This window comes from Pristiophorus japonicus, chromosome 18 (genome assembly GCF_044704955.1).
Source record: "Pristiophorus japonicus isolate sPriJap1 chromosome 18, sPriJap1.hap1, whole genome shotgun sequence".
Lineage (NCBI taxonomy): Eukaryota > Metazoa > Chordata > Chondrichthyes > Pristiophoridae > Pristiophorus > Pristiophorus japonicus.
In genome coordinates, this window is record NC_091994.1 from 61,743,270 (window position 1) to 61,756,655 (window position 13,386).

The following is a 13,386-nucleotide window of genomic DNA, read 5'->3' on the forward strand; positions in this document are numbered from 1 at the left end:
ATACTTGCATTGGCGGCTGTTCAGAGAAGGTTCACTAGATTGATTCCGGAGATGAGGGAGTTGACTTATGAAGATAGGTTGAGTAGGTTGGGCCTCTACTCATTGGAGTTCAGAAGAATGAGAGGTGATCTTATTGAAAGGTATAAGATTATGAGGGGGCTTGACAAGGTGGATGCAGAGAGGATATTTCCACTCATAGGGGAAACTAAAACTAGGGGACATAGTCTTAGAATAAGGGGCTGTCCATTTAAAACTATGAGGAGGTTTGTAAATCTGTGGAATTCTCTGCCCCAGAGAGCTGTGGAGGTTGGGTCATTGAATATATTTAAGGCAGAGATCGACAGATTTTTGAGCGATAAGGGAATAAAGGGTTATGGGGAGCGGGCAGGGAAGTGGAGCTGAGTCAATGATCAGATCAGCCATGGTCTTATTGAATGGTGGAGCAGGCTCGAGGGGCCATATGGCCGATTCCTGCTCCTATTTCTTATGTTCTTATGTTCTTATAACACGGTGTTACTTTGTGTACTAATCAAGTCTTTGTCTTTGTTTACCTGCCACGGCCAGCTGAATGGGATGACACTATTACTGTTTTCGGTCATATCTGGTTTGTAGACTGGTTCTCCACAACTGAACTCAAAAGCAGAGGCTGAAAGCAGAAGGAATCAATATTGAGTATTAATATTACCATCACCCATCGTCACTGAGCCCATTTCTCCTCTAACCGTGAGCGAATGGTAACGTAGTGTCACGCATAACATTACAAGCCAGCTGGAAGAAAGACTTGCATTTACATAGTAACTTTCACAATGCTGCTCCCTATTGGACACCGAGAAGGGCTTCCGACCTTACAGCACGTCTCAAAGCACTTCACAACCAGTGAAGTACTTTTGAAGTGCGGTCACTGTTGTCATGTGGGAAACACAGCAGCCAATTTGTGCACAGCAAGCTCCCACAAGCCGCAATGAGATAATGACCAAATCATCTGTTATGGTGATGGTTGAGGAATAAATATAGGCCTGAGCACTCCCTCAGTACTGCACTGCAGTATAAGCCTAGACAATGTGCTCAAGTCACTGAAATAGGACTTGAACCCACAACCTGCTGACTAAGAGGCGAGAGTGCTCCCCTCTGAGCCAAGGCTGGCATTGAACAACAACCAGGTGCACCTGTAACATAGTAAAGTGTCCCAAGGAGCTTCCCAGGCTAATGGGGCTATTGCCCTTGAATATGGAAATTATACGCGTCTGTTCCTAGGTTGAGAGAACCTCCCTAGTGTCCATTGGTGTTCTCAAGTTGCAGTTAGATATTTGTGATGGATAGGAAATGGTGTTGGAAGCTCGTCTTAGTGTCCAATAGGGAGCAGCATCAAGTCAGTGGCTAGGGAAAGGAATTTGTGGTGAGGACTGAAGACACTTCCTCTTAGCACAAGTAGCTTCTTTTGTATCAGGAGTGTTGTGGCAACTAAAAAGTGGCTCCACTTATTCTTCATAGGAATCAAGCTGCTACACGTGGGTACATTACTGGGGGCTGTATTGGCAATCAACCTCACATTCCAGGATCTATGGCGGAGGGAGTGGAGGCAGCGAGAAACAAGGGAACATATGGCCAGAGGGAGGAGGAGGGCCATCAGGGCTCTCAACAGGGGGCCTTACCCTCCGAGGTTATTCAGAGAGCACTTCTCCTACCACCAATTAAGGGAGGAGCGACGTAGTATGAGGCTCCGCTTCATCAAGGAAGTGGTCACAGAACTCTGCCACCTCCTGTAACCAGGCCTCCAGCCTCAGACCAGGAACTCTATCACCTCGTGTAACTAGGCCTCCAGCCTCAGACCAGGAACTCTGCCACCTCCTGTAACCAGACCTCCAGCCTCAGACCAGGAACTCTGCCACCTCCTGTAACCAGACCTCCAGCCTCAGACCAGGAACTCTATCACCTCGTGTAACTAGGCCTCCAGCCTCAGACCATGAACTCTATCACCTCATGGAACCAGGCCTCCAGCCTCAGACCAGGAACTCTATCACCTCCTGAAACCAGATCTCCAGCCTCAGACCAGGAACTCTATCACCTCGTGTAACCAGGCCTCCAGCGTCAGACCAGGAACTCTGCCACTTCCTGTAACCCCCAGACCTCCAGCCTCAGACCAGGAACTCTATCACCTCGTGTAATCAGACCTCCAGCGTCAGATCAGGAACTCTGCCACCTCTTGTAACCAAACCTCCAGCCTCAGATCAGGGTGACCACGGCTCTCCCAGTGATAGCCAAGGTCTCCGTCACCCTCAATTTCTTTGTGAGCAGATCTGTCCAGTCTGCAACAGGAGACACAGCTAACATTTCACAGTTCACCATCCATTGCTGCGTTCGGGAGGTCACAGAGGCTCTCTACAGCAGGTGAAGCGACTACATTCCTTCCCCATGATCAGAGAGAAGCAGGACGAACACAAATGTGGCTTTGCCAGGATAGCGGGATTCCCCATGGTGCAGGGCGCCATTGACTGCACCCATGTGGTATTCTGTAGCTGCAAAGGCTTCCACTCACTTACAGTGATTGGGTGTGTGACCACACACAGCTCATTCACAGTGTCAATGTCTCTTATCCTGGCAGCAGCCACAAAGCAACCCCAACACTCCTGCCGAGCACTCATATAATGAGAGCCATGCCGTCACCAGGAACATCATCGAGCAGACCATCGGCCTACTGATGCAACGGTTCCGCTGGCGTGACCGCTCGGGAGGAGCCCTCCAATACTCGGCTGAGTGGTCTGCTGTATGCTGCACAACCTGGCCATCCTAAGGGCCCAGCCCTTGCCACCAGGGATTGCGGGACTACCTCAGGAGGAGGAAGAAGGAGAAGAGGAGGAGGAGGATGAGGAGGAAGATGAAGAGGATGAGAAGAACGAGGAGGAGGATGAGGAGAAGGCAGAACTGGAGCGAGGGAGGAGGCAACTGTTATATATGTAAACTTGTATATATCCTGTACAGCCAGCAGAATCACTTGGGAGCACAGATACTTAAGGAGGCCTCACAGGTTGGAGAGGCACTCTGGAGACCAGCAATAAAAGACTACAGTCACACTTTACTTTAAGCTCACAGTATTCAGTCAGAATCTTTCTTCATACATAACAACTGGTGACGAGATACAGATAACGAACCCAACGATGCAGAGAACAGTGGGCATCCTGGAGAAATTCTCGGAGGGAGATGATTGGGAAACGTTTGTGGAGTGGCTCGACCAATGCTTCATGGCCAACGAGCTGGAAGGAGAAGCGAACGTTGCCAAACGAGGAGCGATTCTTCGCACCGTCCGCAGGGCACCAACGTATGGCCTCATGAAAAATCTGCTTGCTCCAGCGAAACCCACAGAGAGATCGTACGATGATTTGTGCACATTGAACCCGAAGGAAAGCATTCTGATGGCGAGGTACTGGTTCTACACCTACAAAAGATCTGAAGGCCAGTAAGTGGCGAATTATGACGCCAAGTTAAGACATCTTGCAGGACATTGCGGATTTGAAGGACATTTGGAGCACATGCTCAGAGACTTTTTCGTACTTGGCATTGGCCATGAAATGATACTTCGCAAACTTTTGACTGTAGAGACCGCAAGCTTGAACAAGGCCATAGCGATAGCCCAGGCATCCATTGCCACCAGTGACAATACTAAATAAATCTCTCAGCACACGAGTGCTGCTACAGGTACTGTGAACAAAGTGATGTTGTTTTCAAACCACAACATACAGGGCAGGCCCCCCCATGCCTGCAGCTGCATGTCCGCAGATGTCTCAGAGTCCACCATCAAGAGTGATGAATGCAAGGCCATTAACACCTTGTTGGCACTACGGGGGTGATCATCGTTTCCATTCATACCGCTACAAAGGATACGTTTGCAAGGGCTGTGGAACAATGGGACACCTCCAATGTATGTGCAGGCGAGCTGCAAATCCTGTTAATCCTGCAAACCACCATGTTGCAGAGGAGGACAGATCCACAGAGTATCACGACAAACCAGAGCCTCAGACCGAGGGGGCAGAGGTATATAGGGTACACACATTTACCACAAAGTGTCCCCCGATAATGCTGAAGGTTGAACTAAATGGACTCCTGGTGTCAATGGAGCTGGACATGGGCGCGAGCCAGTCCATTATGAGCAAAAAGACTTTTGAAAAATTGTGGTACAGCAAAGCCTCAAGACCAGTCTTGACTCCAATTCACACGAAACTAAGAACTTAAACAAAGGAACTGATTCCCATAATCAACAGTGCCACTGTAAAGATCTCCTACGATGGAGCGGTGCACAAGCTACCACTCTGGGTGGTACCGGGCGATGGTCCCATGCTGCTCGACAGGAGCTGGCTGGGAAAGATACACTGGAACTGGGACGATGTCCGAGCACTCTCGCTCACTGACGACACTTCGTGTGCCCAGATCTTAAACAAGTTCCCTTTGCTGTTCGATCCAGGCATCAGGAAGATCCAAGGAGCAAAAGTGCAGATCCACTTAATTTCAGGGTCATGACTCATTCATCACAAGGCGAGAGCAGTACCGTACATGATGGGAGAAAGGGTAAAGATCGAGCTAGACCAGCTGCAAAGAGAGGGCATCATCTCACCGATCAAAATCAACAAGTGGGCCAGCCCGATCTTTCCAGTCCTCAAAGGAGATGGCACCATCAGAATCTATGATGATTACAAAGTAACTATCAATCGTTTCTCCCTGCAGGACCAATACCCACTACCAAAGGCTGACGACCTTTTTGCAATGCTGGCGGGAGGAAAGACAGTCACGAAGCTGGATTTGGCTTCAGCCTACATGATGCAGGAGCTGGAGGAATCATCAAAGGGTCTCACCTGCATCAACACGTACAAATGTATCTTCATTTATAACAGATACCCGTTTGGAATTCGATCAGCTACGGTGATATTCCAGAGAAACATGGAAAGCTTGCTGAAGTCAGTCCCGCACACGATGGTCTTCCAGGATGACATCTTGGTCACAGGTTGGGACACAGTTGAGTATCTGCAGAACCTGGAAGAGGTTCTTAGTCGACTCAACCATGTGTGGCTCAGGTTAAAACGCTCGAAGTGCGTTTTCCTGGTGCCTGAAGTGGAGTTCCTGGGGAGGAGGATCGCGGCGGACGGCATCAGGCCCACTGATTCAAAGATGGAGGCAATCGAGAACGCATCGAGACCACACAACGTGACGGAGCTGCGGTCGTTTCTCAGACTCCTGAACTACTTTGGTGACTCCTGAAATACTTTGCTAACTTCTTACCGGGTCTCAGCACACTGTTAGAACCACTGCACACCTTACTGCGTAATGGGTATGGGGCAAAAGCCAAGAAAATTCCTTTAAATGTAGATTCTTTTCCCTCAATCTGGTTCAGCGAAATTACTGAGTCGAATACCATATCTGCTTTAAACAAAGCAAGCTTTTATTTCAAAGCAAATCCCGAACAAGGACTTTATCAGACAGAAGGAATGCTTTCTGATAGATCGCACCCACTTCCTACGGACAAAGAATGCATACTGAACATGGATATTAAATGTATACAGACATTTAAGTCAAGAAGTTGAGAACGTGGGAATTATATATGGACAGTATAAGCTAACAAAGAATTCATGGAGGAATAGCCATGAAAAATCTCAGACTCGAGACTGCAAAATGTTACAATACTAACACAGCTTGAAAAAAACCCACAGCTTGCAAAAAACCTCAAGGTCTTATTAGCTCACATTGCTAACCTGAAACATTAACAGAAGGGGAATAATGGCCGTTTGTGTAAAATCAGACCATTCTTAGGTCGGCTTATGAGTGGACAAAGGGAAAGAGGGATCAAAGAGGATAGGCTGAACTAGGATGTCACTCTAATTGTATCTTGTTATCTTTTACCGAAAATGTATAACCGTCGTCCCTTTACAATGTAACGTCACTTTGTCCGTAGGAAGTGGGTGTGATCTATCAGAAAGCATTCCTTCTGTCTGATAAAGTCCCCGATTGGGATTTGCTTTGAAATAAAAGCTTGCTTTGTTTAAAGCAGAAACGGTATTCGACTCAGTAATTTCGCTGAACCAGATTGAGGGAAAAGAATCTACATTTAACATTTGGTATCAGAAGTGAGATCTCAACAGACGACTGCCGAAAACTTGCGAATTAAGAGCCAGACTAGCCTTGGACGAGATGAGGGGAAAGTGGCCACTGGAGTAAGTATAATTTCAATACTGCTCCAGTTTCCCCCGGTTTCAAAAGTCTGAGGAAAGTTTAGCCACTCTCAGGTAGTGTCTGAACGAGATCCAGGACAATCTGGTGAATACCTTTCAAACTTAGAATAGGGATAGAGATAGGGAAATTGCGCGGCGACGCAAACCAAGCGACGACTCGGAAAGATAGGTTAGAATAGATAAATTTGGAACCTGAAACAAATTAACTGTGCGGCGACACGGAAGAATAGAAATCGTGCGGCGACACGAACAGTAAAACCGCACGGCGACGCGGAGAGAGAGAGAGAATCGCATGAACCGCGTAGGGAAATGCGGAGGTTAGGGAGTTAGGTAAATTAAGCCGCGGGACTGTGTAAATTTTAAATTGTACTTACACCAGGTACGGCGTCGATCTTGTATATCACTTGATCCACCTAGGCTCTGGGTAAGATAACTGAAACCACTGCGGGGCGTCGCGGGGACAATTGGGATTAATTAGGACCCGGATCCAACGCGGGGCGTCGCAGAGGATCGGGATTAATTAGGACATCCTACGCAGGGCGACGCGGGGATGGGTAATCATATAGATAGAACCACGAATACCGGTAGCCCACTACTAAAGCTATGTGAGGAATTTCCTGAAAAAGCTGAGCAATTGATACTGTTATCTGGAACTTTGAATAAAATACTAGGAGATGATCAATGGCCACTAGGTGGCACCAAAAGCTTGGAAGTAGTAAAACGAGCACAGGGGTTGATTTGGAAGAAGGGAAGGGGAAAAGGGGATAGGGATTTGATAGCCACATGGAGGCATTACTGTCAAAAGCTAAAAGATGCATCAATTCTGTCGAGTTGGCAGGAGAATGCTACTAGATTAGGTCTTTCATTGACAGAAGGAGGACATATTAAAACCATAGACATCTTAAAGAAAGAGTGCACACACGAGAAACGTATTAGGAGTTACACTGGGACCTCTGAAAAAGATACAAACCGACTACGTAGTCAAATGGTTGGCCTTGCGTTGACCGAGGCTGATGAGGAAATTGATGAATGGACACTGACTCGGCGCCCAACGGCGCCTTCCGCAGCCCCTGACCCCTTGCCCCAGTCCTCTTCCCATCCCCCTCCACCTTACACTCCGGCGAGAGGAGTTAAAGATAAATGTAACCCCACACCAATGAACCGACAAGCCCAAACGGACTCCTCATCCTCTATTAGCGATTCAAATCCCCAGTTCACAGGCAATATAGCTGAGAGGACCAGATCTCACACTCAGAAGGGCAGAACTATATCTCGATATCACAGACAGTCCCTTAAATCCACTAGTCAGACTACCAGTCCCAGTCGTGAAAGGCATAGCAAACACTCCCGCCGATCAAGACGCGGAGATGCTGAGCAGTCAGACAGCTCCGAATCATCCTCCGACCCAGAAATGCCTTCAAAGATTGACACTCCCATCCCAAAGCCCTAGCAACAATTCCCAGTCTGACCAATGCCAAACCCTGATGCACAACAAGCTGCAAACCACCCCACCATAGATGTCTATGTGCCCTGGAAACCGAACGAAATTATGGCCCTTCTGGCCACCATACCAGATCGAAAGAGAGAACCTGTTAAGTTTATAGATCATCTTCGAACGACTATTTCAGTTTATAATGCAGAATCAAGGGACCTGTGGGCCTTGGTAAAGCAAACCCTGAGCCCAACTGAGCATGCCCGATTTCTAACTCACCGAGGACGTGCTACTCATGATGCATTGGTGGTTGCTCACCCTAACGATGTCCAGGATCACCTAAACACTATCTGTAATGCTCTCACCATGACCCTTCAGAAGCCCATCAGTATGGCCGCAGTATTAGAAACTAAACCCAAACGAGAAGAAACTGCCGATGAATTTATGGAAAGATTTATTGAAATATACGGAGGTCAATCAGGAGATAATGCCTTCAGGGCAGGAGAGGATTCTCCTCAATTCTGCGCTATCCTACTTCAGTGCCTGCCCTATTCGATTGCTCACGCTATCCGGACAAATAATATGAATTGGGCAGATAACAGTAAAGCCCAGATGGAAAGGGTGGTTAAATATTATTGGCAGGAAAAGAAAGGAGATGGGGGAAGTGCACCCCCAACCCGGGTCAAGACTGAATACGTGACTAGAAAGGAAGAACCGTCTCGGGTGAAAGGACCAAAACCCGACCCAAGGGGATACCAGATGGAACCGCAGTGTTGCGTGCAGGGTTGGGTGGACAAACAGGGATACGGTTATACTAAACACCCAAATGGCCCGGGCCCTGCTAATTACGGACCGCCCTATTATCCCCGGCCTGGTATGGGAAGAGGTCGGGGCTGGGTAAGAGGAAATGAATGCTTTAATTGTGGGCAAGAAGGACATTGGAGTAGAGATTGTCCCTCCCGTCGGCACGAAAGAGGAAGAGGAGGAAGAGGAGGGGGGCAAGGGGGGAGAGGACGGGGATCTTACACTAACTTCTCCCAGAACAACCCCTTTGGCCAATCGTCCCCCGATTATTCGTATTGACTACGCAGCTTGATTGTGCAGGGACCCTCCCCGGATGACGAACCGATGATATTGTTAAAAATTCGGAATGAGTGGCAACCCTTCTTGATCGATACGGGAGCCTTCATGTCTTCTGTACAATGGAAGCTTAAACTCCCCGCCTCCACTGAAACACAGGGACTGTCAGGATTCCTGGGACAAGTCTCCACATTCCCGGTGTCAGAACCGGTTAAAGTGGGTTACCAGGAAGAATCGGTAGAACATCGATTTGTCATCACAACCAATCTGGACTGTAACTTGATGGCTAGAGACCTCCTCTGCAAATTCCAGTTGCATTTGGAGTGTGGAGATGATGGGATTATTGTAAAACAGGGAACCCTTAAGCAGCAGTATTATACCACTAGAACCCCTCAGTGGTGGTCTCTGGACCTGCCGCAGGCACCCTATCACGTGACCCTAGCATACGATCCCAGTGGAAAGAATCAGGACCTGCAGAACTTTTATCAGGATCACGAAGGGGAAGTGAAGGAAATTCTATTAAGGGCTGGAGTGACTGGACCGGAAGGGAAGGCAGATTTTGTGGAAATGGATAAAAATCTGTGGAGACAGCCCCCAACGGTGGCACCACATATTACTCGAAGTATTACCTCCACACCACGCTAAAGATTTGGGAGTTATGGTGCGCCAGGCTATAGACGAGGCTGACCCTACCAGCCGGGATGTGCAGATTGTAAAACATGGCCGAACAGTCCAATTCCACGGGGACCCCGAGAAGGTCTTAACGACTCTGCAGCATCATACTGGCTCTGGCATACCTGACTATGTGGATCCTCATGTGTGGGCAGAAGACCCCTCCCAAGTGGGTTATACTCCTATTGATCCGATTGAGATCCTGGTGCAGGGCAATGTGGACTGGCCCTCTATCCGACAGTACCCACTGAAACCACAGGCAATACCGAGTATCTACCGACTGATTAAGGGGCTGGTGGAACAGGGGATTTTGGTCCAATGCCAGTCCCCGTGTAATACCCCTATTCTGGCAGTCCCTTAGCCAGGCAAGCCAAACGAATACCGCTTAGTTCAAGACCTTCGAGCTATCAATGCTAGCCCCTGCACGCTCTGGTTCCCAACCCAGCACAGATACTGTCTTTAATCCCAGCAAACGCCAAGATCTTCGCTATAATAGACCTTCAACATGCCTTCTTCGCTTTGCTGCTAGCCCAGGCGAGTCAGTACCTATTTGCCTTCACTTACCAGGGACAGCAATATACCTGGACTAGACTTCCCCAAGGGTTCATCCACTCCCCGACCTTATTCTCAAGGTGCCTGCAGAGACAGTTACAGTCCCTCACGCTGACTAAGGGATCCACTTTGATTCAGTATGTGGACGATTTACTGGTAGCCAGCGCAGATGAACCAAGTAATCAGGAGGATGCGAATCAGTTACTGAATTACTTGTCCTCTCTGGGATACATAGTTTCCCCATCAAAGGTCAAAATTGGCCAGTCTCAAGTCAAGTTCCTTGGGATAATTTTATCAGGCACCCACCGAGCCTTGGAGGCTAGCCGAGTCGAACCGATTTGCCAGTTTCCAGTCCCTAGCACGGCTAAACAAATGCGGCAGTGGTTGGGGATGATCAATCACTGAAGATCCTGGATCCCTAATGTTGCCCTGATGACTAAGCACCTCACACCGTATACAAATAAGGAAGGCAGCTTTGAAATAAAAACCGCAGACGTCCAAGCCTTTAAGGAACTAAAGACAGCCCAGCTGCAAGCTCCGGCTTTGGGCCGGCCTCTCGATGACCGGCCCTTTCAACTGTATTGTACAATCCTGAAAGACTGTGCTACTGCTGTCTTAACTCAGAAACACGGGAATAAGCATAGGCCTGTTGCCTACTACTCTTCCAAAATAGACCCCGTTGCCTTGGGGCACCCTGTATGCACTCAAATATTAACCGCCATCTACAATAGCCTCCAATCTGCTGCCAACATCACCCTCCAGCAGGATATTGTTGTGTACACCTCTCACTCCGTAGCTGCCCTCCTGAGCCAACTGCAGACTCAACACTTTACCATGGCCAGGCAACGCAGATATGAGATCTACTTACTAAACAATCCTAAGCTGACCTTTCGGCACTGTACTGCCATTAATCCGGCCTGTTTTCTTACTGAGCCGCCCCAAGATGAGGAAGAACCCAGTCATGATTGTTTATCTTTAATTCAAGAGGCCTCATCAGTCAGGGAAGATTTAGTTGATGTACCAATGGAAGACCCAGACTGTATTATGTATGTTGACGGAAGTTCTTCTATTAATCCAGAAGGTACATGAATTTCAGGATACGCCATAGTAAACCAGGAGAATCAGGTCTTGGAATCTGCTGCCTTTGAAACCGCCTATTCTGCTCAACAAGCTGAACTATTCGCCCTCACCCGAGCCTGTATCTTGGCCAAAGACCTCAAAGTCAATATCTATACCGACTCTAGGTATGCCTTTGGGGTGGCCCATGATTTCGGACAATTATGGAAAAATAGGGGATTCCTAACCTCACAGGGGAATGAGATATCCCATTGGCAACTAGTATCTGATTTGTTGCAAGCCCTCATGCTCCCCAAGCACATTGCCATTGTTAAATGTACCGCCCACACCACCGGAAAATCCCCGGTTGATATAGGGAACCACTGTGCTGACAAAGAAACAGGCCTCTCGTGACCAACAGATGGTAGTGCCCAAAATGATGAGTCAGACTAAAAATCCTGCAAAGGATAAGTTAGCCTCGGAAAAACCAATGCCAACCATCCAAGGTGTTATAAAAGCACAGGAGGATGCTCCTGAAAAAGAAAAACTGTTGTGGAAAAATTATGGATGTACTTATGACAATGTTTCTAAACTCTGGACCACTCCCGCGGAACAGACTTGCATGTCTGATGAGTTGGCTCTATGGGTTATTGACTGTATGCATTTTGCTACTGATTGTGGAGCAAGGACCACGAGTGACACACCTTTGGCTACTTGGTGGCACCCTAGACTCCAGGCGCTCGCCCAGAACATCAGTAGTCGTTGCCTGGTTTGCCAGCAACATAATCCAGGGAAGGGAGTCCCCTGTGATTGGGGTAAAACGCCCTTACCCGAAGGCCCCTTTGAGACGCTGCAATTGGACTACATTGAGTTGCAAAGAGTTCAGTGTTACAAATATGTGTTAGTAATAGTAGATGTGTTTAGCAAATGGATTGAAGCCTACCCTACTCTGGACAATAAGGCTCAAACTGTTGTTAAGGTGTTAATGAGGGAAATTGTTCCTCGATATGGTATCCCTGCTCGACTGAGTTCCGATAATGGCCCTCACTTTATTGGCCAAGTTAACAAAGAATTCTGTTCCCAGATGCGCATTAACCAGCAGCTGCATTGCGCCTACCGACCCCAAGCTGCGGGATTAGTTGAACGTGCTAATCAAACTCTTAAAACCAAGCTTGCAAAACTGGTAGCATCAACCGGACTCGATTGGCTCAAACTCCTTCCGATAGCCCTATTCCAGATTCGAACCACTCCCACCGGTAAGGCTAGATTGACCCCTGCTGAGGTCATTTATGGTAGGCCCCTTAGGACCCCCTGGAATCAGAATGTCTCCTCCACTGTCCAATTTCACCACATGACTGAGGAAATGACCACCTATGTTCTTTCTCTGACACAGGCTCAGCAACTAGCTCACAACCAGGTTCGAGAGGCTCACCTCGACCTCCCAGTTTTACCCAAATCGTCCCTCATGGTACCAGGGAAGTATGTCCTGATTAAGAAATGGATTTGGAAGGGATTAGAACCACGATGGGAGGGGCCTTTTCAGGTGTTACTCATTACCCCCACTGCAGCCAAGGTTGAGGGGAAAAGTGCCTGGGTTCACCTGCACCACTGCAAGCTCACCACCCTCTAACGAACCTATTTTACTGGTTATTCTAACTCCTGTTTCTGTTCCAGATTTCCTCTTCTCCATAGCTGAACAAGACCGTTGGCATCCTAATTGGAACTAGGACCAGTTTGAACTTTTACCCGTAGTGATAGACAGCCAGCTACACCGACGGTGACCTGAGAAGAGAGACGGGAAAACTGAACTCTTTTAATCAGCAAAATAATTAGACTATTTATTTGAATCCTGAGCCATAAGATGAAACTGTGTCTGTGTGCCACAGTTTGTATAATAATGTTGATATATGACAGTTTCGGCGCATGGGAGGGGGAGACAGAGGCGAGAGCTCCATGTAAACACCTTTTTGTACATGTCTTATGTTTATGCGCAAAATGGGAACTTTTCTAGATGTTGGGTGTGTTCACATATCCCTATACATTCCAAAGGGGGAATTCCTTTGCGCCCCGTTCCACTGACCCTAACTGAGACTGTCAGATGGATTCAGAGCCAGACTATCACAAGAGGAGGGGGGCCAATACAAATACGAGAGAGGAAAGGCAGGTCAAAAGAGGGATCACGGAGATCAGGAGGAGTATCATACCGTTACCACATGAACGACCACGGGGAGGTCACCAAGTGGGAGAGTGCTGGAGACCCCATTAGTCAGACGTTCCAGAGACGGTACCAACCAACCTACAACCGTGGAAAGGAACCCCCATTCATAGTCCTGACCAATACCTTGGGGATTGGGAGGCCAACCGGGGACATATGTCTAA